The sequence below is a fragment of the Alosa alosa genome, chromosome 8 (genome assembly GCF_017589495.1).
Source record: "Alosa alosa isolate M-15738 ecotype Scorff River chromosome 8, AALO_Geno_1.1, whole genome shotgun sequence".
Taxonomy (NCBI): Eukaryota; Metazoa; Chordata; class Actinopteri; order Clupeiformes; family Clupeidae; genus Alosa; species Alosa alosa.
Window position 1 is genome coordinate 14,854,113 of NC_063196.1, and position 27,365 is coordinate 14,881,477.

At 45.4% G+C, this 27,365-nt stretch overlaps 1 long non-coding RNA gene across 2 annotated transcripts in view; it reads left to right on the forward strand.

Moving 5' to 3' along the window:
- LOC125299278 overlaps nucleotides 1–27,365 on the forward strand; it is an 86,310-nt gene that overhangs the window by 13,567 nt on the left and 45,378 nt on the right. For both annotated transcript variants that reach the window (XR_007194346.1, XR_007194347.1), the window contains exon 2: nucleotides 4,088–4,173. This is a non-coding gene — a long non-coding RNA (uncharacterized LOC125299278). The remainder of the gene's footprint in view (nucleotides 1–4,087; nucleotides 4,174–27,365) is intronic.

Consider the following 27,365-nt stretch of genomic DNA (forward strand, 5'->3'; position numbering starts at 1 on the left):
CCGCTTGAAACGGCTACCTTTGTTTCAGTTCAAAACAATAGATGGGGGACCGGTTACGCTCAGGAGGCAGGGGGGCAGTTGTCCAGCAAACGGAGGGTCGCAGGCTTGGACTTGACCTCGCTGAAGTGCCCTTTAGCTGGATACTGAACCCCAAAATGCTGCCGATGTGTATATAGCAGCCTCTACCGTCAGGGTGCGTGTGAATATGAACCATTGACTTGTAAAGTGCTTTGAGTGCTCTGTGTAGCAGAAAAGCTTAAAAAATGCAGTTCATTTAGCATTTTACATGCACATATTGAGACGAAGGGACAGGATTGATATGTCCATCCATCCGATCCTGATACAGTGGCTGTTTTGTAGCTCCTGGATCCTGTTTTCTCATTGGACGCTTAGACCTCCCTGTGCCCAGGTCTGCACGTAATGTGCTTTAATAAAGCTGGACGGGCCTCAACAAGGTCGCGAGGTCAGCCCCACCACGGGGGCTGCACACGGAGCGAAACGTCCGAACGTTCACACACAGTGCCGCGAGTCAGTTCGCTTGTAAATGTCTGTGGCAGTTTGGTATTAAATCCTCCGCCGCCTATGCAGCCTTGAGCCATTTGTAATCGTGGATCGCAGTGAGAACAGATACAAATAGCTTTTCTCAGGCTTGCGCTGTACATTGAAGCATAAACAGGGTTTTATAATTGACTTGATATCCTACAGTGAAATGCATTAGTGCACCTTCTTAGCTGAGGGGGGAAAAGCAGTGACAAGTGACAAGGCTCGGGCGCAATGTGTTGTTCATCTCATCAAGCAGCGACAGGCCCAAATTAAAAAGCGGCATTGAATTGGAACAATTAAAACATTTAAGTTGTCGAGACAGTTGCACGTTGTCCTATTGACGTTAAGAGGAGAGATGGAAAGGAGTGCATAGTTGTGTGTGTGTGTGTATATATAGCTCTCATGGATTATAATATCCAGAGAGAGAGTGTGAGAGAGAGAGAGAGAGAGAGAGAGAAAGAGACAAAATCGGTCCCTGATCAGTTCTGCACATGTGTGTGCATCCATATTCCACACAATCGCTCCTGCCCGTATTGTTCCATACATGTGTAAACAAACATGTGTTTGACCTCTGGCTGTGCCATGTTTTATGGTCTATCGTATCTCGTGAATCCTCCCCATAAGAATTTCAGGTATATTATCATATTTCTATTGATGATATTGTGGCATTTAATTGTGATGTTTTCCAAATGCAGTGGGGCCACACAAAAACAAATAAGAGAAAAGAAGTTGGTCATCATGGGCAGTTTGCTGAAACAGGCCTATTCCACTACAGGCTTCCCTTACAACAGCATATTTGTAGATTGATTCTTTTTTCAATTATTTGATTGACCCTCCCTGTCCACCGTTGTGCCTCCTGGCTTTTCTTGTCAATGTGATATGTCAATGATCCTTCTGGAGGATTTGTCATGTATTCAGTTAAACTGTCATTGAATTTATAAAAATTGTGCAATATTTGGAAATATTGCACAATGTGAACATTTTAATTGGGAAATGAAATGTACGGTGTGGCAGATCTTAGCCAACATAAAAGCACAACTTAATTGTTTTTTTTTTTATTAACAATGACTAGGAAAAGGCATGCTATTGATATTAGGTAGTCGCCATTACAGAAATAAAAGCCAAGGAAGGATTGTTCTTTGTTGGTCCATGCCACAGCATTCACTGGTATTCAGGCTGCTCTAGATTTGGGTGGACTGTTTAAGTGCTTTGGTAGTCCATATTTATTTATATTTTACTTTATTTATCTATTTTGGACGTTCACATTTTGCTCTTCATTCAATTTCCAAAGCCATTTTGACCCTTTCGTAATTGTTATCTCGAATTTTTTGTTGTTATAATGGCGAGTATAAAAGACCACTGCTGGATTAGTGTGTGTGTGTGTGTGTGTGTGTGTGTGTGTGTGTGTGTGTGTGTGTGTGTGTGGCACAGCTCCCAGACATCTGTTGGGCACCGTTAAGGCGGGAGCGAGCCTTGTGGATTAACAGTTCATTTTCAAATGGAGCCTCATAGCCGTGGCCCGACGGCCGCGAAAAAGCGAATGCCAAGCGGGTGGACTCACGTTATTAATTCTACAGCCCCTATCTCATGGACCTTAATTGGTCTCCGTTGGTCTCTGAGCATTTTGATTAAGAAATGCCATTAAAATTGATGGATAATGCCTGCTAGTCTGTTTTTTGCGTCAGATAGATATTTTAATCAATTGATAATCGTGAAGTTGATTTATTACTTGAGTTTTTGTTGACAGTTCAACAGTAATTAACACATGCTATTCCTTACTGTGCTGTAACATAAAGATCATTTTATTCCTTTAGACTTTTTAAATTACACATATGTAAATATAAAAAAACATATATATTTTAAGGTATATTTCAGTTTTTTTTTTATCACAGGCCTATCATTTGTGTGTGTGTGTGTGTGTGTGTGTTTTTTTTTTAAATTAATAGTTTCTGCTGTCATTGTATGACCCTTTTTTGTATGCAATAAGTGTTCCATTCCATTTTTGTATGCAATAAGTGTTCCATTAATATATTAAGGAATAGTGGAAAAGAATCTGCCTTGCATTCCATTTCATCCACCATTGATTTGACATAAAATATCTTATCCGTTAAAATTAATGCTTGGAGCAAAAAAAATAAATAATGGGGTTCTATACTAGCGACCCAATGACGGATTAAATGATCATCCGAGCGATATGATAAGGCAAACATGCTGAATTTCATGGTAAAATAAGCACACTCCCTGCTGTGGGTTTTAATGGAGAATGGCACACTCAGGGAGGAACAAAAAAATGAAAGAAAGCACAAGGTCGGGTCAGCGCGGGACCCTGGCCTGGACCAGACTCCGCTGATGCGCTTCACAGTGGACGTGTCAAAGAGACGATGAATTCACCTTTTTTGTCACAGTCAATTGGATTCGATCAAAACGCCTTCGCTCTTGTATGGAGAGATAAGTAAATGAGGATGTCGGTGGAAATGATGTCCAGCAAATTCCGCGGAAAAGCGAATCTATTATTTATTAAATGTTATGGTCTAATCTATTATTCCGTGGACTGAATAAGACTTGATAGGGATCATATTTTGATGATGGCAAGTCAAGTGATTTGGTAAGAGAGTTCCGTCCCTACTAGTGGACCCAAGTTCAAAACAGATCCATAGTGGGTCAGTACCGAGTCTGACCCAGCCTGAATGTCACCCGAGTGGAGTCATCGTCTGTCGGCGATTGGATCATTCTGAAACACAAAACCGGCCTCTCAACAGAACTAGCTACCCAGCGAGTCCAAGCGGCCTTGTTGCTGAACAAGAGTGGCTTTGTGTCCAAGAGAAAGAATGTCCACACAGGCTACACGCACACTCGCACCCACACACACACACACACACACACGCACACACCCTCACACACACACACACACACACACACACACTAGCACACACCCAAAAACCTTATAAATATAAATCTCAATCTCAATCAGATGTGATTTTTCAGTAAATGATAACACACACACACACACACACACACACACACATACACTCACTCAGAGATGGTTATCTCTCTCTGCACCACATGTGCACTGTCAGGAGTAAACGCACGCACACACACACACACACGCACACACGCACACAGAAATGCTCTGCTCTGTGAATGTCAGTACTCTGTCGGGAGTAAACGCATTTGACTTGTGGACTCACACTATCCTCAAACCCCTATGAGTCTCGCACAGCATGAGCCTGCAAGATGAGCGTAATGTGTGTGTGTGTGTGTGTGTGTGTGTGTGTGATGACTTGTCTGCCTTGGTAAGCAGTTGAGGCCCAGCATGTGTTCGTCTCGCTCCTCACGCTTCGCCTAGAAAACCTGGTGCGGATAAGAAATGCAGGTGTGTTCCTTTGTTCGTTCATTCGCAAATCTCCATCCTTTCCCTCCATCCGTTCACCCTTCATCCCTCCATCCTCCCATCCCTCCACCCTTCATCCCTCGATCCTCTCCTCCCTCCACTCCTCCCTGTCTGACTCCCTGTGCTGTTGCTCTCTGTGTATTCCCCCTGCAGGAGTTGGAGCTGAGGCTGGCGCTACAGTGTACTCAACAGATCTCATTAAGCCTGGTATGAACAACATCATCTGCTACAGTCCCCAGGTAAGCAGGCACCTCAATGCTTGCTCTCCTCTCTCTCTCTCTCTCCCTCTCTTCCTCTCTCTCTATCTCCCTCTCTCTCTCTCTCTCTCTCTCTCTCTTTCTCTCTTTAGTTCTCTCTCCCTCTCTCACCTTCTCCAAGTATCTCCTCCACTTGCTTTCCCCAAATATACAGTATCTCTTTCTCTCTCGCTCCCTCTCTCTCTTACTCCCCCCCCCTCTCTCTCTCTCTTTTTTTCTGCTCCTTCATAAACACACTCCTCTTGGAAGTGTTGGGGATGTGAGTGATGTGTCGGGCTGCTGGTGTGAGTCGGGGCTCTGGATCTCTTTCAGGTCTCCTGGCGGATGAAGCCATCAGTAGCGGTTAGCTCTCAGCCCTCTCCTTCCTCTCCCTCTCCTTCCTCTTCCTCTCCTTCTTTTGGGGTGGAGGGACGTAGGTGGGGTGGGGGTGTTGAAACTGTTCTACGTCTCTCTTTCTATCCTTGTGGGGATTACTGTCGAGGTAAATCCACCTCTAATACACTCCTCATCTTGGCGTCTCCGTTCAGTAAAATGAGACGCTTATGCAGAGCATAGTGAAATGTCTTTGAAATGTATCCTGCTATGAAGACGCATACTAAATACTGATGTAGCCATGTCAATGGTTAATAGCTGAGATGGTAATTGATTTTAGGACTGATTAACATACATTTGGGCAATGGCCAGTCTGGAGACCGCAGCGCATAGCAAACAGCAATTAAAGATGGATCAAATTACAGTTCAAACTAAACTAATTAAAAGTGATAAATATATAAATAAAACATGACATGCATGCATTAGCTGTAGCTTGGGAAAACAATAAGATGTAAAGCAATATGAGATTAAACAGTGACTGAGATAATGGCACTTGTATTTCCGTGGTGGAAGCATGTTGAGTCGTGAGTGGTCATGTTGAGTGGTCGTGTAGCAAGGTTGCTAGACAGATGTACACACACACACACACACACATTGCTTGGGTCATGGGTTCAGTTCCCACAAAGCACAACTGGTTTGCCATTTGCATTGGATGAAAGTGCCGGTTAAATCAGTGGAGTTATTTTTTTTGGCACTCACACAGTCTAAATGGGAGCAGCTAGAGTTGAATTCAGTCACCACACCACTTTGATTCCACACCACCACGTTTGGAAGAGATTGTAAACCTATAAATACTCTCCATTTTTAGTTTGTTTATGTTGTGACAGAGTGCATGTGAACTGTACAGTAGTTGAGCATATTTCAGATTGCATACACAAGGCCTTTAAGACTAGTCATAAGTGAGGAGTGTCATAAGTCATAAGTGCAGCCTAGCGTAGGTGTGAAATCATCAGTGCCTAGTGTGTGTGTATGTGTCTGGAAGTAATACAGTGTGTGTGTGTGTGTGTGTGTGTGTAGCTGGAGTACTTTCATGTAAATTCATCAGTCAGAGACAAGGTTTGCGTGTGTGTGTGTGAGAGAGAGAGAGAGAAAAAGAGAGAGAGAGGGAGAGAAGCTGGAGCAGTGTAGGTGTAAAATCATCAGTAAGAAACGGTCGTCTTGCCCTTGTTCTCCTTCAGATCTCATCTTGTTCTCCTGGTCACCTCAGTGGCCTGCGAGCACTTGACCCGTGTCCACGGCGGCATTACGATCTGCAATTCCATCAGCGAGAGGAATCCCATCACCTGGCAATTAGAGCGCTTGGAGTGCGGGGCGTCACTCGTTAAAAGCCGAGGCAACCGTGAAGGCCATCAGGACTGGTTAACTCCCCCCCACCCACCCCCAACCCCCACCACACACACACACCGTACCACACTGACAAGCTGATGAAATGGAATTGATTTAATTGGGTTACTCCGCTACAAGCTCAACTTGCATGTTATGCACCTCATTTAATGCGGCCCCAGAAAACGAACCTGGTCTGACCCCTGAGAGGCTTCCTGGGATGGGGTTTGGGTTAAGTGGGAAGTTCCCTTGCTCTGCATTATGTTGATGGAAATGTTTTTTTTTTTTACTTTCTGTGGAGGTTACGATGAAGCGGTTTCTGGGGGTTGGAATGGACAAGCACTCTCTCTACGCTGGGGTTCTCATTAGCTCTTTGCCGATAACCAGCACTATTTTGTCTTTTGAGAAGAAATAGTATAATATAAATATATAATATATATTAAATATAATTCATTCGGGTGTCAAACATCACTGGTGTCAAATGCCACAGGGCACCAATCATAGATTCAAGCACTCTTCCTATCCACAGTTTTCAATGCACTCAAAGCAATCTTGGTCCAAGTGGCAAAAAATTGTTTTCATCTTTGCAGTGCTCGAAGCTATGGTCGTTAACCCCCTTCATCCTGAAGACCTGGGCTATTAGCATTTACTAATGTATGCTCCCCCCAGCACCCCCCACTGTTGATGTAAGGAGCTAGCGTGGGCTAGCGTTAGCTTAGCGTAGCAGCTACTGAGTGGAGGTGCAGTGTTACAGTGACTACATAAAGCTTGGAGATAGATAGATAGAGATGGAGAGTGGAAGAGGTAGAGAAAGAGATCAAAAGAGAGAGAGGGTGATCAAGAGTGAGGGATAGAGAAGGAGAAAGAGAGAGAGAGAGAAAAATAGAACTATAGGCTAGCCGGGGGGAGGCAGGGAAGTGAGGGGAGACAATGTGGTGGTGGTGGTGTCTGTGTCTCTCTGTCTGTGTGTGTGGGTGTGTGTTGGTGGGTGGGGGGTAAGTGAAGGTGGGATTGGGGCATCGTTTTCCAGTGCAGAGGGGCAATGAGGTGTCAACCTGGTGGAGGAGGAGGGTGTGTGTGTGTGGGGGGGGGGGGTGATGGGGTGAGTGAGGGCCAGTACCTCCTGCTGGGCCCTAGAGAGGGGCGCTGTCTGGGTGCCAAGATCTCCTGCTCACTGGGGCGTGACGGGGACGACACACACACACACACACGCACACACACGCACACACACACACACACACACCACATACTTACACACTTACACACTCTCTCACACGGACACTGTGATAAAGAGTGTGTAAGTGTGTAAGGTTGTGGCACACAGACACACACACACACACACACACACACACACACACACACACACACACACACACACACACACACGTGAGAGAGAAGTGAGAGAGGGAGAGAGAAGAGAGGAGATGCAGGGAGAGGGGATTCAATAGCGCTAATGCTAAGGCAGGAGGCAGGAGGCTCCAGGCAAGCGTGTGCTCCTAGCAGGTGTGTGGCCGTGCAGTGGGGACACGAGTCCAACTGAGCGTACAGTTGAGAACTACTGCACAACAGAAGGGTAAAGTCAAAGCTGAAAGTCATCCCAACACTATACTCAAGGCTCCTTCCAAAAACAGCAACATTAATTCAGCCGAAATGTTTTAACGTTTCAGACAAGTCCTTTTTCAGCTGTATGAGCTGCATAATAATCTCTGGGTCCGAAAGACACATTTCAGACACAAGTTACACTTAGACTAAATGGACATACATATATACACAGACGCACACACACGTACATGCACACACAAACAAACACACATACAGTACAAACACACACACACACACACACACTTTCTCTCCCTCTCTCTCTTGTCTAACCATTCATTCCTTGATCCATCCATCCATCCATCTCTCTCTTTCTCTCATTCTCCCGTTCTCTATTAGTGATTAAGACGTGCTGGTGACATGACGGGGTCAGTAGGGCGGGTGATGTTTGGGTGAGGTCGCAGATTTGGCAGCGGGGGGTGCAGCCAGACCCCCTGGGGCGCGTGATGTCACCATGGGCCATTGAGCCTAATCGCTGTGACGGAGTAACACACTCCTCTCCTGCCAGGGTGATCGAGCTTGGTGACACACACACACACACACACACACACACACACACACACACACACACACACACACACACACACACACACACACCACATACTCACACAGCACTTTTTAAGAAGACCAGGAAAGAGTGGCGCAGAGAGAGACGGAGACAGACAGACGAACAGAGAAAGGGGGACAGACAGACAGACAGACAGACAGACAGACAAACAGAGAGAGGCTATGTCCACTGTGGTATAAAATTATCACTATGGTTTGTAGACATCATGATGAGAGAACGAGTTTGAAACTGTAAAGCATGTATTTATATAACCTCAACCATATATTCAAGTAATACACTGAAGTTATTCCTAACTAACATATTTGTATAACATTTCTATAGTTAAATAACAAGTTTAACTAATACTATTAACATACTGAAGCTATTCTACCAGAATTCCCCCTATGTGCTCTCTGTATCCCTATGTCTCTCTTTGTCGCTTTGTGTCTCACTGTGGATGGGAGAAGCCTGTTTGAAAAAAGCATGCTTGGCCTTGCAGCTGCAGAGATAAAGACGTCATCGGAGGCGGGCTCTACTCAAAACAGCCAGAAATAGAGAAAACGAGTGAACGATATGTAACCCATGAACGATGTGTGACCTGTGATCACTGTATAAATCCCTGAACATTGTGTAAACCTTTGAACTTGTGTTACGGTGAAAAGTTTGTCCCCTTGGCAGCAATATTGCTGACTTGCGAAGATAAGACCGAACAACGATCCTTTCATAACGCCACCTGTTGGTGTTCAACAATTGTTCGGGAGTGCGATTGTGCAATCCACTCAGGCTTTGCGCTATGTAGTCATTAAAGGAATTTTGCACGGAACTCTGCCGGACTTTTGCGCCTTCTTTTTGGGATACGTTTTTGACTTCAGCACTTAACGGCGTATTTTTGTTACGTTGTAGACAAGATATTTAGACTTAATTTCTGGCCCGAGTCTAAATATCTGATACGACACCACATGTAGCCGGGTATTTTTAAAAACAAATATTTTTCCATATTTTAAAATAATTCCGTCAAAACGGATGCTGATGTTAGCCAATAAAAGACCTGAAAACATTTCAAAGGAGAAAATTTCTTTCCCACAATCCCAAAACTGTGTGTATATGTAGTTTGTGTGTGTGTGTGTGTGTGTGTGTGCTGTTTATGTGTTTCCTCACTGATCTTCCCTCAAACAGGGCTAGCATCATCACCATTGCTCCCTGTGTCTTCAGAGCAGCTTAAGGACTATGATGCTTCAGGCCTTTTTATTCAGCTCTTTGCATGACACGATTGATTTTATATCAGTCTTCATCTGCAGAGAAGCCTCGAGTGTCTGCTGGGCTCTGGTGCCGAGCGGCCAGTTGTGTTTTGCTGTCACGGCAACAGATGACGAGTGCTCTTTGGAGACTCGCAGACAGTTCTGTGTTCTAGAGTGATCCGCTTTAAATGTTAGGCCACTTTTCAGAAAGTCCATTAGAGAAGGGTGTGTGTGTGTGTGTGTGTGTGTGTGTGCATGTGTGCGCGCGCTGAAAGAATTTGTGCATCATAGATGGTTCAATAGAACCCTTTGGATGGCTGTCAGGGTTTCATCCAGTGTGTGTGTATATAGTCTCCTTCTGCCTCTCCGACTTTATTGTTACTTTACTGATTCTCTCAACTAGCCTACCTCTGCCACACTCTCTCTCTCTCTCTCTCTCTCTCTCTCTCTCTCTCTCTCTCTCTCTGTCTCTCTCTCTCACACTCACACACACACACACACACACACACACACACACACACACACACACGTGTTTGGGGCAGCCGTGGCCTGGTTAGCGCTTCGGACCCCGAGGTACGGTAGGCACGGCTGAAGTGCCCTTGAGCAAGGCACCTAACCCCTCACTGCTCCCCGAGCACCACTGTAGCAGGCAGCTCACTGCGCCGGGATTAGCGTGTGCTTTACCTCACTGTGTGTACACTGTGTGCTGTGTGTGTTTCACTAATTCACGGATTGGGATAAATGCAGAGACCAAATTTCCCTCACGGGATCAAAAGAGTGTATATATACTATACTATACTATACTATACTACACTACTATACACTTACTTACTTACTTGCTCTCCCTTGCTCTACCTCTCTCTTCCTCTCTCTCACTCCATCTCTTTTTCTGTGGTCCTGCTGTGTGAATGGGCTTAGGGCAGAACAGGACTGCCTGCTGTGTCTCTCTTTTCACTGCTCTCCTCTGCAGCATCCTTAAAACAATGCCCAGCATCATACACGTAGCCATGGTGATTGCCGCGGGCAAGCATCACTGTGTCACCATGGTGATTACATCTCCCCTGGGCTCCTCGGTGCCACACCGGACCCAAAGGTCACTCGTCCAGCTTTGGCTCTGGTACCCCCCATACCCCCTTCCAATCTTAATCCATCTTAATGCAGAGTTGGCACTATGCCTGGAGGGCTCCCCGGCCAGACAAACTGCTCAGCAGCCATGCCAACTAGGTCTGTGTGCCCATGGCATCAGTCCCATACCACCTCCAACCCCTCACTATTACCAGCCGACCCCCCTTCTGATCCTTGACCAGATAGCTGCTTAGTGGACAAATCTTCCCCCTGATACCGGATACCTGCCCCCATCGCCTGGGCCAGATCCTTGCCAGCTTCAGCCCAGACTCTGCTGCTCTCTGAAGGACCCACCGGGTGCTCTCCTGACCCTCTGGTCACCATTCAGAGCATGGGCCATGGTCAGCCAGAGGCCGCTGCCGTTTGGGAAGCCATTGAAGTGCCCCTTGAAGACTCTCTTCAATCTCACACTTCCAGAACTGATCTCTGATACACACACACACACACACACACACACACACACACATCACTCTGGTTTGACTACTGGTGTGGCTGATGTGAGGTTTGTGAGTGTGAGTGTGAGTGTGTGTGTGAGAGAGAGAGAGAGAGAGAGAACTGTATGTGTTAACTTTGATCCCTCAGAGTGAACTGATCAGTCATGACTGCAATAGAAGCCTGGGGATTTCACTCCAGGTGATTTCACTTTGAACGCACCAGTGACTTTGGTTAAATGTGGATGTGCTACGAAATTGATTCGTTAATTTGAAAACAGTTTGGCAAAAATTATCAAATAGATTTTAGTTTTTCTCTCTGGGTGTGTGTTTGTCTGTCTGTGTGTGTGTGTGTGTGTGTGTGTGTGTGTGTGTGTGTGTGTGTGTGTGTCCTGTTTTCTTGATGGCTTGTCCCACAGTCCATTTGATGTCCGTTTGATCAGTTACATTTCAGACATGTGTCTTATTGTTCTCACAGGCGAGGGGGAACGTGTGTGTGTGTGTGTGTGTGTGTAGATTTTCCTCTGATGTGGTTTCTATAGATACGTTTCCATGGGCACTATGTCTGCTAATGTCTTGGCACCCCCGGGGGAAATAACATGTGGGCTGGAAGGGAAAGAAAGAGAAGGCCTCCCTATCTCTCTCTCTCTCTCTCTCTCTCTGTGTGTGTGTGTGTGTGTGTGTGTGTGAGGGAGAAGGCTATTATTAGACACGGGTACAGGAGCCCCGCTTGTTTAGTGTGACTTTACCTACTGGATGATGCATTTCAAAGCTATAGTAGCCCTGTGTGTTATTGTGCTAAAGCAGGTGTGTGTGTGTGTGTGTGTGTGTGTGTGTGTTTGTGTTAGTATATGGGTTTGTGGAATTATTTGGTATCATGTGCAGTCTTAATGTTGCTCCTGATAAAGTGCATAATGTGTTCTAAACCACTGTCTTGTGGTGTGTGTGGCCTTTGCTTTCATAATGGACATGGACACTGACATAGATACAAGACCAGTGGCATTATGGGATGTAATTATGGGGCAGCCGTGGCCTACTGGTTTCACTAATTCACAGATTGGGATAAAAGCAGAGACCAAATTTCCCTCACGGGATCAAAAGAGTATATATATACTTATACTTATAATATCTGGTATAATTTGTAAAGGTCTGCTTATTCTTTCACACAAACATACAGGTATTTGTGGGCGTTTAAGGGCATTTTTGGGAGGTAAGCAGGTACGCCATGCTTTTGGAGGTGCAAACAAACGCTGCATTGCTATTGAGATAACATAGTAAGGAACCAAAAATGGGCGGTGACATACGTATGTGAAAGAGTAGACAGATTAAATAAATGTATTGGACATGGCTATATGTTTTGGTATTTGCAAGAGTGGTACAGTGGATGTTTCAGTATGCGGCAGTACTTGGTATATTTGACTGCTTTTGTTAGACTGGATGAACTTTGGTACTGAGCTATAATAGGATGTATGTTTTTGAAGTGTATGGTATAGTTCTATAGTGTTTACACTGGCCATGAGTCATCTCCAGCATGACAGCGTGTGTTATCACATATTATCAGATATTGGTGTGTTCGATCGTGTCAGGAGTCATTGTCTGTTAGCGAGTGTGTTGCAGTATGGTGTGTGTGTGTGTGTGTTCGTTCACGTCGGAGTCATTGTCTGGAAGCAAGCCGGTGGTTGTGTGTGTCCATACACATCGGAGTCGTTGTGTGGAAGTGAACATGCAGCGATGTGTATCGTTAGTGGCCCACTTGCCCAGCAGGTAGTCCTCCTCCTCCTCCTCCTCTTCATCAGCGCCTACAAGGCTGTGCTGATGCGGGGAGCAGCATCTGCAGACCACATGTCAGAGCCGTCCTATAGGGGCGAGGGGTGTCTGTGTGTACGTGTTTGTTTCCATGGCTTTAATAGGCATTCCTTTAGCCCTGTGGGACTACAGCCAAAAAGGCCTCTCGCTCACCTCATGCTAACCCAGCTGTGTGTGTGTGTGTATGTGTGTGTGTGTGTGTGTGTGTGTGTGTGTGTGTGCGTGCGCGCGCGTGTGCGTGTGTGTGTGTGTGTAGTATCCCTGCAGCAGCCCAGATCTGGTATGGGTGTGTTGTGGCCTTGTGCATATGAGTGTGTGTGTGCCAGGGTGTAATGTCCCCTAAAGTAGCCAGTGGTGAGCCGGCTCTGGGCCAGATGAGATCCTGCTCCGTATCAGGGTCTGCAGCTGTGATTAATGGTGTGTATGATATATGACAGGGAAGCTGGGGCCATTGGAGACTATGCATTTGTGTGTATGTGTGTAGGAAGAGTGCCTCTGTGTGATGGTGTTGGTATGTGTGTGTGTGTGTGTGTGTGTGTGTGTGTGTGTGTGTGTGTGTGTGTGTGTGTTTATAGTTTTAAGCCTCTGCCTGCTGTGATGAGTTATGGTGTACTTAAGAGATGAGCAGCATGTTTTAGCATGTCTTTACACTCACTAAGTGTGAGTGTGAGAGTGTGAGAGGGAGAGGGAGAGAGAGAGAGAGAGGATTGACCCATGCTGAGTGCTGAGGAATGAGGGGACACATCTGGACAAGAGAAAAGCAAACTCATAAAAAAGCTTGTATTTTAATAATGAGGTCTGGCTCCTGGCTGGGAAAACTCTCTCTCTCTCTGTCTCTGTGTGTGTGTGTGTGTGTGTGTGTGTGTGTGTGTGTGTGTGTGTGTGTTTGTTATCCAACACTATACCACCTGGTGTTTCCGTGTTTCTGGGCCGGTAGAGGAACATCTGCCCATGCTCTTTTCGTGTCAGAGATCAGTGTGTGATGTGAGACTTTGGCCTATGTTCCTGGGGCCCTCTAAAGACGAGTAATGGACATCATTAAAACTTGGCCTTTAGACACCTGATGATGAGTTCCTGTGTGTGTGTGTGTGTGTGTGTGTGTGTCAGCCATCTGATGAGGAGAGCTTCATAAAATTATTATACATAAACAGTCAAAGTGAGTGTGTGTTTGTTTGAGGAAGAGAGAGTCTGTGTTTATGTCTATGTGCTTGTGTGAGTGTGTGATAGATTGAGAGCTACAGTGCATATGAATGTGTTTGTTTTAGAGATACTGTGTGTGTGTGTGTGTGTGTGTGTGTGTGTGTGTGTGTGTGTGTGTGAGAGTTTGTATATGTGTTTATGTGTTTCAGAGTGATATAATGTGTGTGTGTGTGTGTGTGTGTGTGTGTTTAGGGGAGGCATGCTGGTGATTACTGACGTAGATTATAATTCAGGCCGAAACTGCCTCTTGCAATCTGGCTTAATCTGGTTAGATGGCTGGACGGCAAGCCAGGGGGGGACAGACTGTGCGTAGGTCTTTATAAGATTTGCCATAACCTCATTTTCTTCTCTCGTTCCTCCCACATGCAGCTAGCAATAGACCTCCCCACCCTCCTGCCTCACACACATGTACACACACACACACACACACACACACCTCACATCAGCACACAAATACATAACATCACATAACCTGGATGAAATCCAGATTGGATTTAAGTTCTGGTTCAGGGTCAGATCCTTTCCCAGAGAGGGCCGTTATCTGTGATCGGCTGGCCGCTCCTTAAATCTCTGCCGAGCGATTGTAAATCCACACGTCTCCCTGGAGCCCCGCGTGCGCCCCTGGCCTTGAGCCACACGCTGTGAGTAGCCATCCATAATCACTGGAACCAGCACAGACAGATATATGGGCCTTCCCCCGAGCAAGTCTCACCGAAGCCCAAGTTGGCCTCAGACACTAGCCTTTGCTCTCAAGCTGATGGTGATTGTGTAGTGGATCCCTCGAAAGACGTTGAGCTCTGCCCAGATCAGCGATGATTGATTGACACCATTTGTGGAAGAGCTCTGTGGCTCAGTGGGTGTTCATGGTTGAAAAGATTTGCTCCTGATCTGACGGCCATACGTGTGTTCAACAGATCTTTTTACTGGTCTCAAGTCTGCCTTTCTCTCTCTCTCTCTCTCTCTCTCTCTCTCTCTCTCTCTGTCTGTCTGTGTGTGTGTGTGTGTGTGTGTGTGTGTCTGAGTGCATTTACTGTATCATTAGAGCATTTTGGTTTGCGATATATGATCTTAACTGTGTGAATTCCTGTTTGTAATTCTCTACACCATTGTGTTTTATTCTCTTTTGCGATTTATCTGTCCATGTTTGTAGTCCTCAGCCAGACATGTGTTCATGGGTCAAAAGAGAGACCCAAGGTCTAACTAGAACCAAGGAGCAGGACCGGAGCACACAACGCTTTAAGTGATTTTTATTAGCCTAGTGCAAACCAACTTTTCGACTCATGCGTCTTCTTCAGAGTAAAAAGAGAATGTGTTCATGGGAGTTTTTCTACATATATGGGTCCTTGTGTGCGTTATTCTCTCTCTCTCTCTCTCTCTCTCTCTCTCTCTCTCTCTCTCTCTCTCTCTCTCTCTCTCTCTCTCTGTGTGTGGGGTTGTGTGTTGTCCTCTCTGTGTTCTTCTCTCGTTCAGCCCCTCACTGTGCCAATGGCTCTCCCCTCTCGCTTCTCTTTCTGCTGTCCTGGAAGTGTACAGCTTTTTTATGGCAGCCAGGGAAAAATCAATTGCAGTTCCAGCTGTGTGTGTGTGTGTGTGTGTGTGTGTGTGTGTGTGTGTGTGTGCGCTTGCGTGCGTGCGCGCATGTGTGTGTGGGCATGCGTGTGTGTGTGCGTTTCCGTGTGTGTGTGGGCTTGCATATGTTTGTGGTTGTGTGTTGTGTATCTGTGTGTGTGAGGGAGAGAGAGTTTGATGCCCCTGTCAGCACGAGCTCCTGTGATGGTTGTCGCTTCCCTTAATTGCAGGCGATAATGCAGTCAATACTGAGACCACTGAAGCGGCTTCGGTTGAGTTCCGGCTGACTTGCAGCTCAGTTGCGGTCATTTCAAGGCTGAGTCAACAAGGTTTACTCCCACACACACACACACACACACACACACACACAAAACAAACAAACACACACACACACACACACACACACACGCTGTCTCTCCTTGCCCTGAAGTGCATCTAGATCCATACATCATTTCTGTCCGCTATAGGCAAGATATAAATATGGAACAGGCGAAATCTTGGCAACCTTAACGTGGGACCTCATCTTCCAGGGCATGTTTAATGTATTTAATGCTTCAGCAGGATCAATAGTGCAGTCCGCGGTGCAGGGAAAGAGCGGTAATGGTCACTAAGGTGTCCCCATTTATGAAAATGATGAAGTCAATGGTGGAAGCCTCACTCTGCTTAGTAAAGTCTCTGTCTGCTTCATTACTTTAGCATATAAGTGCCCTTCAAAGGACTTTCATTTGTCTAGATCACAGTTATCCTAGCAGTGTTGACTAACAAAGGTAGCATTTTCCTGTGTTTGTCATGGCATATGATTATGGGTAGTGATTTTTCTCTCACTCTCATGCGCAGTTTCACATCTCGGTGCTGTACACTGTAGCTACCAATCAGCCGATGCCATTCTGCTGTTGTTATGGTTACCATTGTGCAGCATTGTTCGGCAGCGAATCATCTAGCTTTCTGATACTTCTATGTCTCTCCAGCAAACTCACCTCCAAACCCCCGGATTGCCTGCAGCTTATATGTTTGGTTCGTCCCCCATACCCACCCCCACCCACCTTTTCAGAGCGTGTTTGAGTGTGTGTCCTTAGTGTGTATCTTGCTGTCCAGTCAGGCCTGGACTCTCTGTTTTGGTCTCTGTCTCTGCTGCCCGTCAGCTCGAGCTGCCTGCTAGTTTATGTCTTCAGGCTCGGCCCATGTCGGCCATTTCCCACGGGACAGGGGGTCAAGATGCAGGGGGGCGCAGTTGGAGGTGTGGGGGCAATGGAGTGTCCAGCTCTGGATGACATGGGTGGCATGGAACAACCCTTCCATCATCTCCCGCTTAATGAGGCATTCAAGAGGGGGGTGGGTGGGTGAAGGGGGATCCTGTTGAGTTGTTTACGGGGCTTGTAGTCCGTTACCAGGCCAGAGGAGGAGGGGGGCATGTCTGCTACCATCTTGTGCTTAATGGGGCGTTGGGTGGGCTGGGTGGCCTAAAATATGCTGTTTGGTGGCGGGGGTGTGGTCTGGGAATAGAGGGAGGGGGTCAACACTTCTATCACTTCCTGGTTAATGGAGCGATAGCGAGACTCTTGTAGGGAGTGGGGGTGGTGAAGAGTGGGACTGGCCAACATACAGCATCCACCCAGGAGACTAACACACAACATCCACCCAGGAGACTAACACACAACATCCACCCAGGAAAGCAACACACAACATCCACCCAGGAGAGCAACACACAGCAACACACCACATCCACCCAAGACAGCAACACGGAACATCCACCCAGGACAGCAACACGCAGCATCCACCCAGGACAGCAACACGCAACATCCACCCAGGAAAGCAACACGCAGCAACACGCAACATCCACCCAGGAAAGCAACACACAGCATCCACCCAGGACAGCAACACACAGCATCCACCCAGGACAGCAACACACAGCATCCACCCAGGACAGCAACACGCAGCATCCACCCAGGAGAGCAACACGCAGCATCCACCCAGGACAGCAACACGCAGCATCCACCCAGGACTCATCCAGACATGTTTTCCCGCTGAGGACTCCCAGAACACAGTCTCATCTCTGATTGATCTGTGTGCTACGGCTCTGAATGTTATGCTTCCTTCTCCAGTTGCTTTGCGGAGCAAGCAGCTCCTGCCACTGAATGAATGCAAATGTGTTGCAGTGCCGAAGGTGTCATTTAGCAGGAATAATCTGTGTGTGTGTGTGTGTGTGTGTGTGTGTGTGTGTGAGAGAGAAGGTATAGGAGAGTGGCGTGTGGTGGCCCCATAAAACCAGAGAGGCTTAGACAGGTGTTTTAAGGTGAAAAGGTGATCGTCACTCACACATACACACACACACACACACACACACACACACACACACACATTCTTAAACATTTACACACACATACACTTACCCTCTGTCACATGTTCTCTGTGACATACTGTCATTTGCATCATTATTTGTAAGTGTGTGTGTGTGTGTGTGTGTGTGTGTGTGTGTGTGTGTGTGTGTGTGTGCATCCTGATTAGCCCAGTCTGGGTATCTGTGGCAGCTGTGTGTGTGTGTTTTGATCAGCCAAGTCTGCGTGTGTGTGGCAGCTGTATAAGGCTCTCAGACCTGCTCTCCCTCTACTTCACATTCCATTCACACCCTGAATGCCAGGCAGTCAGCCCAAACACACACACACACACACACACACACACACACACACACATATATTTTTATACATACACACACACATTTTTAAACACACACACACACACACACATACACACACACACACACTCACGAACGCACGCACACACTGGAATCTACCTCTCTGTGTGTATCTTGTTCTGACATCTGGGTAAGGAGGGTGAATTTGAGAGTCAAATGCCTCTCTATGTTCTGCCGCCTTTTGAGTGTATCCACTTTGTGTGTGTGTGTGTGTGTACATGTGTATGATGAGTTTGTCATGGGGGTCTCTCTCTTCGTGAGTCACACGCTTGTCGCGTTGGCTCATTGAGGGCCAGACTGGCTCAGCTGTCCACTGAGAGAACCGCCGCCACCGATGCAATCGCGTGTCCCTTTCACTTTCTCCACACTGAAAGAGAGCCAGCTCATTCATATTCATGTTTGTATGCACACACACACACACACACACACACACACACACACACACACACACACACACATGTGGAATAAACACTCGTTCTCTATGCTTTCTCATTCAGTGAGTTGAAGTGGCAACACTCGTGAATGAAGAGAGACACATTATGCATACCAACCCACTGCACACACACACACACACACACACACACACACACACACACACACACACACACACACACATACACACACACTCATACACACACACATACACACACTCATACACACACACACACACACACACACACACACACACACACACACACACACACACACACACAGACAAGCACGCGCGCACACACACACACACACACACTCAAGCGCTCATGCACATATTCACACATAGACACACATGCACACACACACAGACACACACACAAGCACTCACACACACTACCCGAAGCATCTGCTCATCTCCTCCTCTTGTGCGCGTGTTCTGAGTTTGCTTCTCTTGTCCCAATGCTCAAATGTGCGTGCCCCTTCACTCAGACATCTCTATGCTCTCTCTCTCTCTCTCTCTCTCTCTCTTCTCTCTCTCTCTCTCTCTCTCTCTTTCTTACACACACACCACACACACACTTTGTTCTTCTGTTTTCCCGAGTGCAGATAATGAGCTTTGCCAGGCAGATAAAGAGTTTACTAACAGAGTCGAGGCGAACAGGAAGAGAAAGCTGCATTGAGACGTAATGAGCTGCCACCAAAGGACAGCAGCTTTTCCAGAGGTGTAATGAAATCAATATAGCCCACAGATAACATCTCTGCACATCGACTGCCCCCGGAGTACATTAAGGACAATTGGATTGGGGAGGGCTTGATATCTTCCCTACCCGACCTATGAACATGTGCTACCACTAAGCTCAATGCTAGCTCTCCCACTAGATCTTTATCTAACACACTAGATCATACTGGATGGTTGGGGGAAACAGAGGCTCTCTTTGGTGTGTGTTGCTTGTGTGTGTCTTTGTATACTGTGATGTATAGAATCAATTTAATATGTAAATGATTACGGGGAGGCCATGACCCACAATACACTAATGAATAGAATGCACATACAAACACTCACAATGGATGTGTCTGTTATTTATTTAAAATAATAATGTAAAAGCAATTGCTTTCTATAACCTTTGTAACCTAAATGAGAAACAATTATGAAGCCTATGAATATTGAATGTGTTAAAAAGTATAATATTCTTTAACATTTGTAATTCATAGTGTATGTACCTAAATACAACCCAGGTAATGATGGGTATATTTGTATGTAAAGCACTTTGTATATGTCATCTTTACTGCCACAAATATGGGATACATTAGAGCGATTGTTGAAATGACAATGCAATGCATTTTGGTTTCCAGCTTTGAAAGGCTCCATTAAGAGTGCCTTTGCATAGTGGTTCTATCACTGTGGTAGATTATGCTGTTTTCATTTGTGGTCATTGTGTGAATTTATCTAGATTGATGTATTCTCACGAATTAAATTTCTTTTCAAAAAGGAGGAAATACCTGAGATAATGCTATCACTATCACTGTCTGTCTTTGTGTTAGAAGAAAAGCCCCAGTGATACTTCATCACAATGTTTAATGTGTGACTTGATGGAGAGACTTAGGGCTAGTCCACACGTACCAAACCGATCTTTTTTTCCTCTGTCTTCCCTGGAACCGTATCAAGAATATTTGCGTCCAAACGGATCTATCTCAACACGACTCAACACGTTACTTCATCTCCTAGGCCTATAGGTGGCACTGTTTTTCTTACAGAAATTGACCAAAGCTTGCACGCTGTAGGCTATACAAACAGACAGAATAGGCTAGGACAAAAATAGCTAGTGCAAGGAAACCAGAATTGTTTGTCTGGACTGATAGTGAACTGCCAACTGTAGTCAACTGTAAAACTAATAAACTTCATTTTTACGGTTTGGGAAGGGTGCAGTCCCGTCCTTTATACAAATAATGTCCTTTACTTTCTTTGGTTGTAGGATAGTCTGCGATTCACATTAGTTTTGGCTATCACCGCAAATGCATAGGCTACTAAACTCTAGGTCTACCCAAGTTGGGCTATTCTGTCACCACATTTATAATATTGCTATTCGTTAGTAACAGTCGACACTTTTGCCTGCATCAAATCGCGTATTCGCATTTAGTGCGCATCTACCATGAGTTACGCGTCTTTGTATGCTCATATCTGACTTCACTAGACTATGAATGCATTTATTTATGTTGTAAGACATGTAAAATAAATGAATGACACCGCCACTACGCACAAATTAATTTAAACTTACACCGCACTTCCCTAATAACTTCTGACTATAGTTCACTCGCGTCACCGACGATAGCTAGAAATGCATCAAGAAAACACAGGGAAAACACTTTTCAGTCCACCAAGTCATGATAATGATCTTCTCATGAAGTCATGAGAATAAGTCATGATTGGCGCTGCGCAGCACCAGTTGTGATATTTATCCTACTAAGTGTAATCGTAGGTAATGTCATGTATGACAACTAGTATTGTTAGGCAATACTATAAGTGTCAAGTCCAGGGCAGCTGAGGTGTGGCGATGACATCATCAACACGCAGCAGGTATGCGGTTTTGGCGTTCAGACGAACTCAGGTTTCAGATTTTTCCACCCTGTGATCAGATTTAAAAAAAGTGCGGTTTCGGGCAGTGCGTTTACAGGATTCGTTTGGACGATCGGCCAAGACTAAGCAAAACCGGTGCGTTTAACCCAAAAAGTGTCGTGTGGACGGGGCCTTAAATTGCAGCTGCCTTAATGAGGTAAACATTCCCATCTGGAGTTGCATTGGTATAACAACAAATATCAAGTTTAGTTTCAATTTCCCTAAGGTTGTGAGGTGCAGTGTTTCTCTTAGTGCTGTTCTAATTTGTCTTTGTTTATTTTGGACTCTGTAATGAACCACAGGCCATATAGTCCCCATCCAGTAACACAAGGAATTCCTGTGTTTCCTATGAATAACTGAAATGATCATATCATTTATTTTTATTTGCCAAAGGTTCTTCCTCTGATCTACATAAATCTAGGCCAGAGATGAGGCACACTAACCGACCAGTATTGTATGGTCAACCTGGGAAGCCTCTGGGCACTGTTGAATAAACCATGGTGTCATATTTACAGTATTACTAGTATCTAGCTGATCTTTCACCAGTTTTGCACTTTCTAAGGCGGGATATCATGTGATCTCGGGGGTCTGAGGGGCATATGGTCTGTAGTCTGTGTGAGATATGGGGGATAAAGAGCTCAGGTAATTCTGGATCTGAACCAGATCAGGGGGTTGCTGCACAGCCTAGATCCACAACAAATTAGATTTATTTTCCTCCAGGCAAGTGAAGAGAGACAGACCATAATTATTAGATCCAGACACAGGCACAACATCCATACAAATGCCATCAATCAAATTAGAGCTCCTGTTATGAGATGGATTCATGCTGCTAGCTTGTACCATGTCTCATAAGTGTCTGTGTCTGACAAGTATTTCTGTATTGGTTATCAGAAATAACTTGTCCACTCATTGACCCTGCTGTCCTTGTTATTAGAGGGACAGAGTACACTTCATCACTCTAGTGTCCTTGTCATGAGTGATCTGATGCTCTCTCCTAATACCCTCTATCAGTAGCATCCTATATTCTAATATCCTTATAAGTTAATGGCTAATGTCTTCTGAGTCACTCTTATGTCTCTTTTATTAGTGACCTAGTGTCCACTCCCTCACATTAGTGTCCTTGTTATTAGTGTCCTAGTGTCCACTCCCTAACATTAGTGTCCTTGTTATTAGTGTCCTAGTATACACTCCTTCACACTAGTGTCCTTTTTATTAGTGTCTTAGTGTCCACTCCCTCACACGAGTGTCCTTTTTATTAGTGTCCTAGTGTCCTCTCCCTCACACTGGTATCCTTGTTATTAGTGCCTTAGTGTCCACTCTTTCACTTTGTGAGGCTTGTTATTAGATGAGCAGCCCATTAGATTAGCTTCTAGGTTCAGAGGGGGTCACACAGCTCCTCGGATGAGAGTAGTCATCTCCATAATTATACCGGACGGCCATGCAAGCTCATTTAAGGGACGACTTTATTAGTTTAGCTGTGCCACAAGTTCATCTCGTCAGCCCAGCATAGCAGAGCACAATATAGCCCAAGGTGTAGAAGGACTCGTAACCTCATTTAAGGGACTGTTTTATGAGTTTCACACACACACACACACTTGCACACACACACACACACACGTATCCTGACTATCCTACTGTTAAAAATTATTACTATTTCATGATTGCTATTTCTAAGTCAGTCAGTTGATTTCGTATCTGTCAATTTGTTTATGTTCTGTATCTGTATATGTTCCGATATCTGTGTTCATTGCTTTAGCAATATAAATGTCTAATTATTTGTAAAAAAAAAAAAAAAACAATTTTGAATTCAAAAGAGAGAAAGAAAGAAAGAAAAATGAAAGAAAGAAAAGAGAGCATGTGGTAGAAAACACTTTTCAATCCGTGATGGGTTTATTCTGTGTGTCAAGAACAGGTTTTGTTTAGTTTGTGATGTTGCCAATCTTCACCAGGAAGGGGAGGAAGACAGAGATATTCTGTCACAACTCATTCTTACATCTGACTCAAAAAGAAACCCCTCTCTCTCTCTCTCTCTCTCTCTCTCTCTCTCTCTCTCTCACACTCACACACACACACACACACACACACACACACACACATACACACACAGAGATGCTAGCTAGCATCTACTGATGTTAGGTCCTGAGGGTATCAGTTGCTCAGGGCGATGTGACACATGTCGACTTTCTCTGCGTTGATTTCATCACTCCTTTCATTTGTTTGTGGTGCTTTGGGAAAGGAAAGGCTAGACACAGCTCCGTTGTCTTAGAACCGCAAATCTGCTCTCACTTGCACATGCACACCGTACACTCTTTCGTACATACATGCTGTTAGTCTGAGAGAGCTTAGTAGTGGTTGAGGTTGAGAGCACAGCCAGAGAAACGGTGACTCTCGGGGGCAGAAATTACGCATACCACAAAATTATGGAAATTAAATACGATGAGCAACAATTAGGCTCCCTTTGATAAACAAGTAATGAGTGCATGCCTAATGACAAGAGATGGGATGGCAAGACAGAGGGGGAGGATTGAAAGAGAGAGAGAAATGAATGAGAGAAAGATGGAGGGAAAGAGAGAGGAGGAGTGTGGCCTCAGTAGGCCCATTTGCACTGATGAAATGCAGAGAAGAGAGAGAGAGAGAGAGGACATTTGAGGAATAGGTAGAGAGAAAGAGAGGGAAGAAAGCAATGAAAGATAAACAGAGAGAGATGGAGAAAGAGAGAGTAGGGATTGAGAGTGAGAAAGAGAGAGAGAGAGAGCGAGAGAGAGGAGTATGAGGCCTCAGTAGACCTATCTAGCCTGATTTGGATGCAGAGAGAGAGAGAGAAAGTGAAGAAGAGATAGATGAAAGAAAGAAAAAGAGAGAGAGAAAAAGAAAAAGAGAGAGAGAGAGAGAAAGAGAGGGAGAAGAGTGCGACATTGGGCTGTTATGGATGTGGAGCCGTGGAGTCTAGTGAACCCAGGGGTGCGTCGTGGTTGGAGAGGTTCCCACATCGAGGCGTCTGTGGTGTGATTGTCAGCTTATCGCCTCCCGCCAGCCTCACCATTAATGGCTGTTTGTTTGTCCTAATGACCCGTTGTATTTATCTGCCATAATCAATTATAACAACCATAATCATAATGGGTTACCTCACCCTCACACACATACACACATACACACACACACACACACACACACACACACACACACACACACACACACACAGAAATCCTTCCTTGCAGAATGGATTTCAACACCAAGAAGTGCTTTAGAATGTGCTCTAGAATAGTGCGGTGGTGTAACCAGAGCCATGCCTTACCCACACGAAACTGTGTATTTATATACATAACTTTTTCTATGTGTTTTGGCCTTTCGTCCACACGCAAACTCATTTTTAGGTCACTGAAAGTGGTTGTTTTATAAAATATTTTTAAAAACACCGTTTATTAGTGTTTGTGTGAAGATAGGGTGTTTTGGACTTATCACATGACATTTTATCCTTTGTTGGCTAATGTTGCTGCCTGTTTGAAAGGGGACAATGAAGGCTACATGTGCACTATGAAGTAGCAGAAACTGAATGCAGGCATTTTCTCGATAACTTAGCCCGAACATTAGGCGAAGGACAGTAGTTTTCCTGTGCTCTCACTCTCTCTATGGTAACCTGAGTTAACAAAATGAAGTGACAGCTTTCTTGTAAGGACTAGCCACCTATTGGTCTTCGTTTCAGCTCATTAATGTTGCTCATTGTTGATTTATGGCCATTATCAAAGGCAAACTCTATGTACAGACAGCACCAATGCAGTGCAGCTGTTCCACAAACGTGAATGAGGCTATGTGTCCTGGTCATTACTGTGCTGGGGTCAGTGTACAGGGCTTTAGCTGGTTCAAATTTCTGGAGTTAGTATGACATCAGCCTAAAGCTTCCAGTGTGCCACCACCACAATATCAGTGAGCTTAACCTTGCGATGAATGATGGTTTATTCTCAGAGGACACAGTCATCTAGAGAGAGTAATGTCCATACACTATCCACTCGTTTCCATCTGATCCGTAACACTTACTTTGACCAGTGACCTGATGACGACAGTGGTATCATTTCAGAGCCCTTGGATGTGGAAACTGTAGCTGTGTCTAGAATAGAAGAGGCTGGTGAGGATGTCTGGGTCAGTGATGGCCAGTGAATGCGGACAGACACTGGGTTTTTTTTCAGTCTCATACAATATGGTAACTCACATTACACGTTTCAGTCAGTCAGATACAGTTGCTGTGTGACTGTTTGACTGCACACATTGTGAGACAAGCATCAGAAAATGTCGGGAGACATGGCAGAAATCCACTCGGATCGGACCGGAGCTGGAACGTTGATTGCAACATCTTCTAATTGGACATCATGAGCCTCCTCAAACTACACAACAAATCGGACAGTAATTAGGCACGATTTGGAGTCAGATCCGACTGATTCAGGGCTAAAATCACAACAAAATTGCACAGTGTCTGCTTGGCATCACAGGTTGATGTAGTCAGACACATGGTGGATGTGTTTGTTTGTTCAGAGGCTTGGTCTTATTTGTATTGCCCTCTGAGCAGTGTCCTTCCCAGATGTAATGTGGTCACTTCAATGGAACCGGCGATGGGGATGTAGTTTTGTAGCTACAGGAATAAAGGAGTAGTGGCCTGTGAAAACTACAACTCCCAAGAGTCTCTCCCCCTCAAGCAACAAAGTAGCCTGCTGCGAAAACAGCAGCTCCTGTTACAGAACCTACTGCATAGCTCCGAACAAGGAGAAGAGCCAGAGGCAGAACTATGGCAGAGATGGAGAGACATTGAGAAGAAGGGCAGAAAGGGTCTGGCTAGGCTGTGTTCACTCAGCCTGTACTTCACGAGGATCCGTCACCTCAGTGTCTGTGACAGTGGAAATTGATATTCCAGTGCTCAGATAGCATTACATTTTTTGTTGATTTTTGTTTCCATTGTTCCTAATGGGATTTCATGTTTTTCTTGGTAATTAGCTAACTCTGATTGCTGACTGGATAGCTAGACATCCTTTTTTAGCATCATTTAGCGGATTGAAGTTCAGACTGAGTCGTAATTGTAATTCTGCCCTGCATGAATTTATTCATGCAGGGCAGAAAAAACATCTATCTCTCTTTCTTTTTCTCTCTCTTCCTCTCTCTCTCTTCCCCCCTTTTTCCTCTTTCACCTCTTCCCTCCATTTCTTCCTTTCTGTCCAGGTCTCAGTCTTGTCTCTTCTAATCTCCATTGTAAATTAATTCATTTTCCACTCTAATGAGATGGGTGAGGGCCTTTTTGAAAACCGGCGTAGCTGAAGACGGCCCTTTATTGAGACCCAGGGACAAGAGGGTCAGGGAGACTGCTGGGGGAACAGCACTGACAGCCAGACGGAAGGAGAGGTAGGGCGAGAAAAGGACAGAGTGATGAAAACCGAGCAAGAGAGAGAAGGATGGAGGGAATGTCAGGGAGAGAAAGTAGGAGAGAGAGGGAATGACGGAGGGAAAAGCAGGAAGGATGTAGAGTGAGAGAGAGTGAGAGAGAGGGAGAGAATACAGGAGACAGAGGACATAGTGACGGGGGGTGAGCAGAAGAGACAGGTGGACCAGGCCAACACTGGAGCGAACGAGGGAGGAGGAGGAAGAGGAGGAGGAGAGGGAGGAGAGGGATGGATGTAAAGAGCTGGAGGAGAGAGAGAGAGAGAGAGAGAGAGAGAGAGAGAGAGAGAGAGAGATGGAGGAAGAGAGGGTGGAGAGATGCTGAAAGCAACAGTGACTGGGATGAATGAGAAACAGAGAGTGAGAAAAAAGGGAAGAATTTGAAGGAGAGAGTTCTAATTGTTACTGTAAAAAATGTTATGCTGTTTTGCTTGTGCTTTGGCAACACTGTACCTAGTCATGCTAATAAAGCAACCTTGAATTGAATTGAAATTGAATGACAGAAAGAAAAATGTGTGTGTGTGTATTAAGCGTGTGTGCATGCATATGTTTGTTTATTAATGTGTGTGTGTGTGTGTGTGTGTGTGTGTGTGTGTGTGTGTGTGTGTGCTTGTGTAGTAGCTGTGCTTGAGGGCAGTTCTTCCTTAAATTTGCTGACTCAGAAGTGTGTGTGGGTGCGTGTGTGTTTGTCTGTGTGTGTGTGTGCGTATGTGTGAGGTTTGATGGGGGGTGAGGGTTAGAGGGGGCTGCTGCTGCTGTTTCTGCTGCTGTGCTGCCTGGGGCTATTACTCCAGCCTCTATCGAT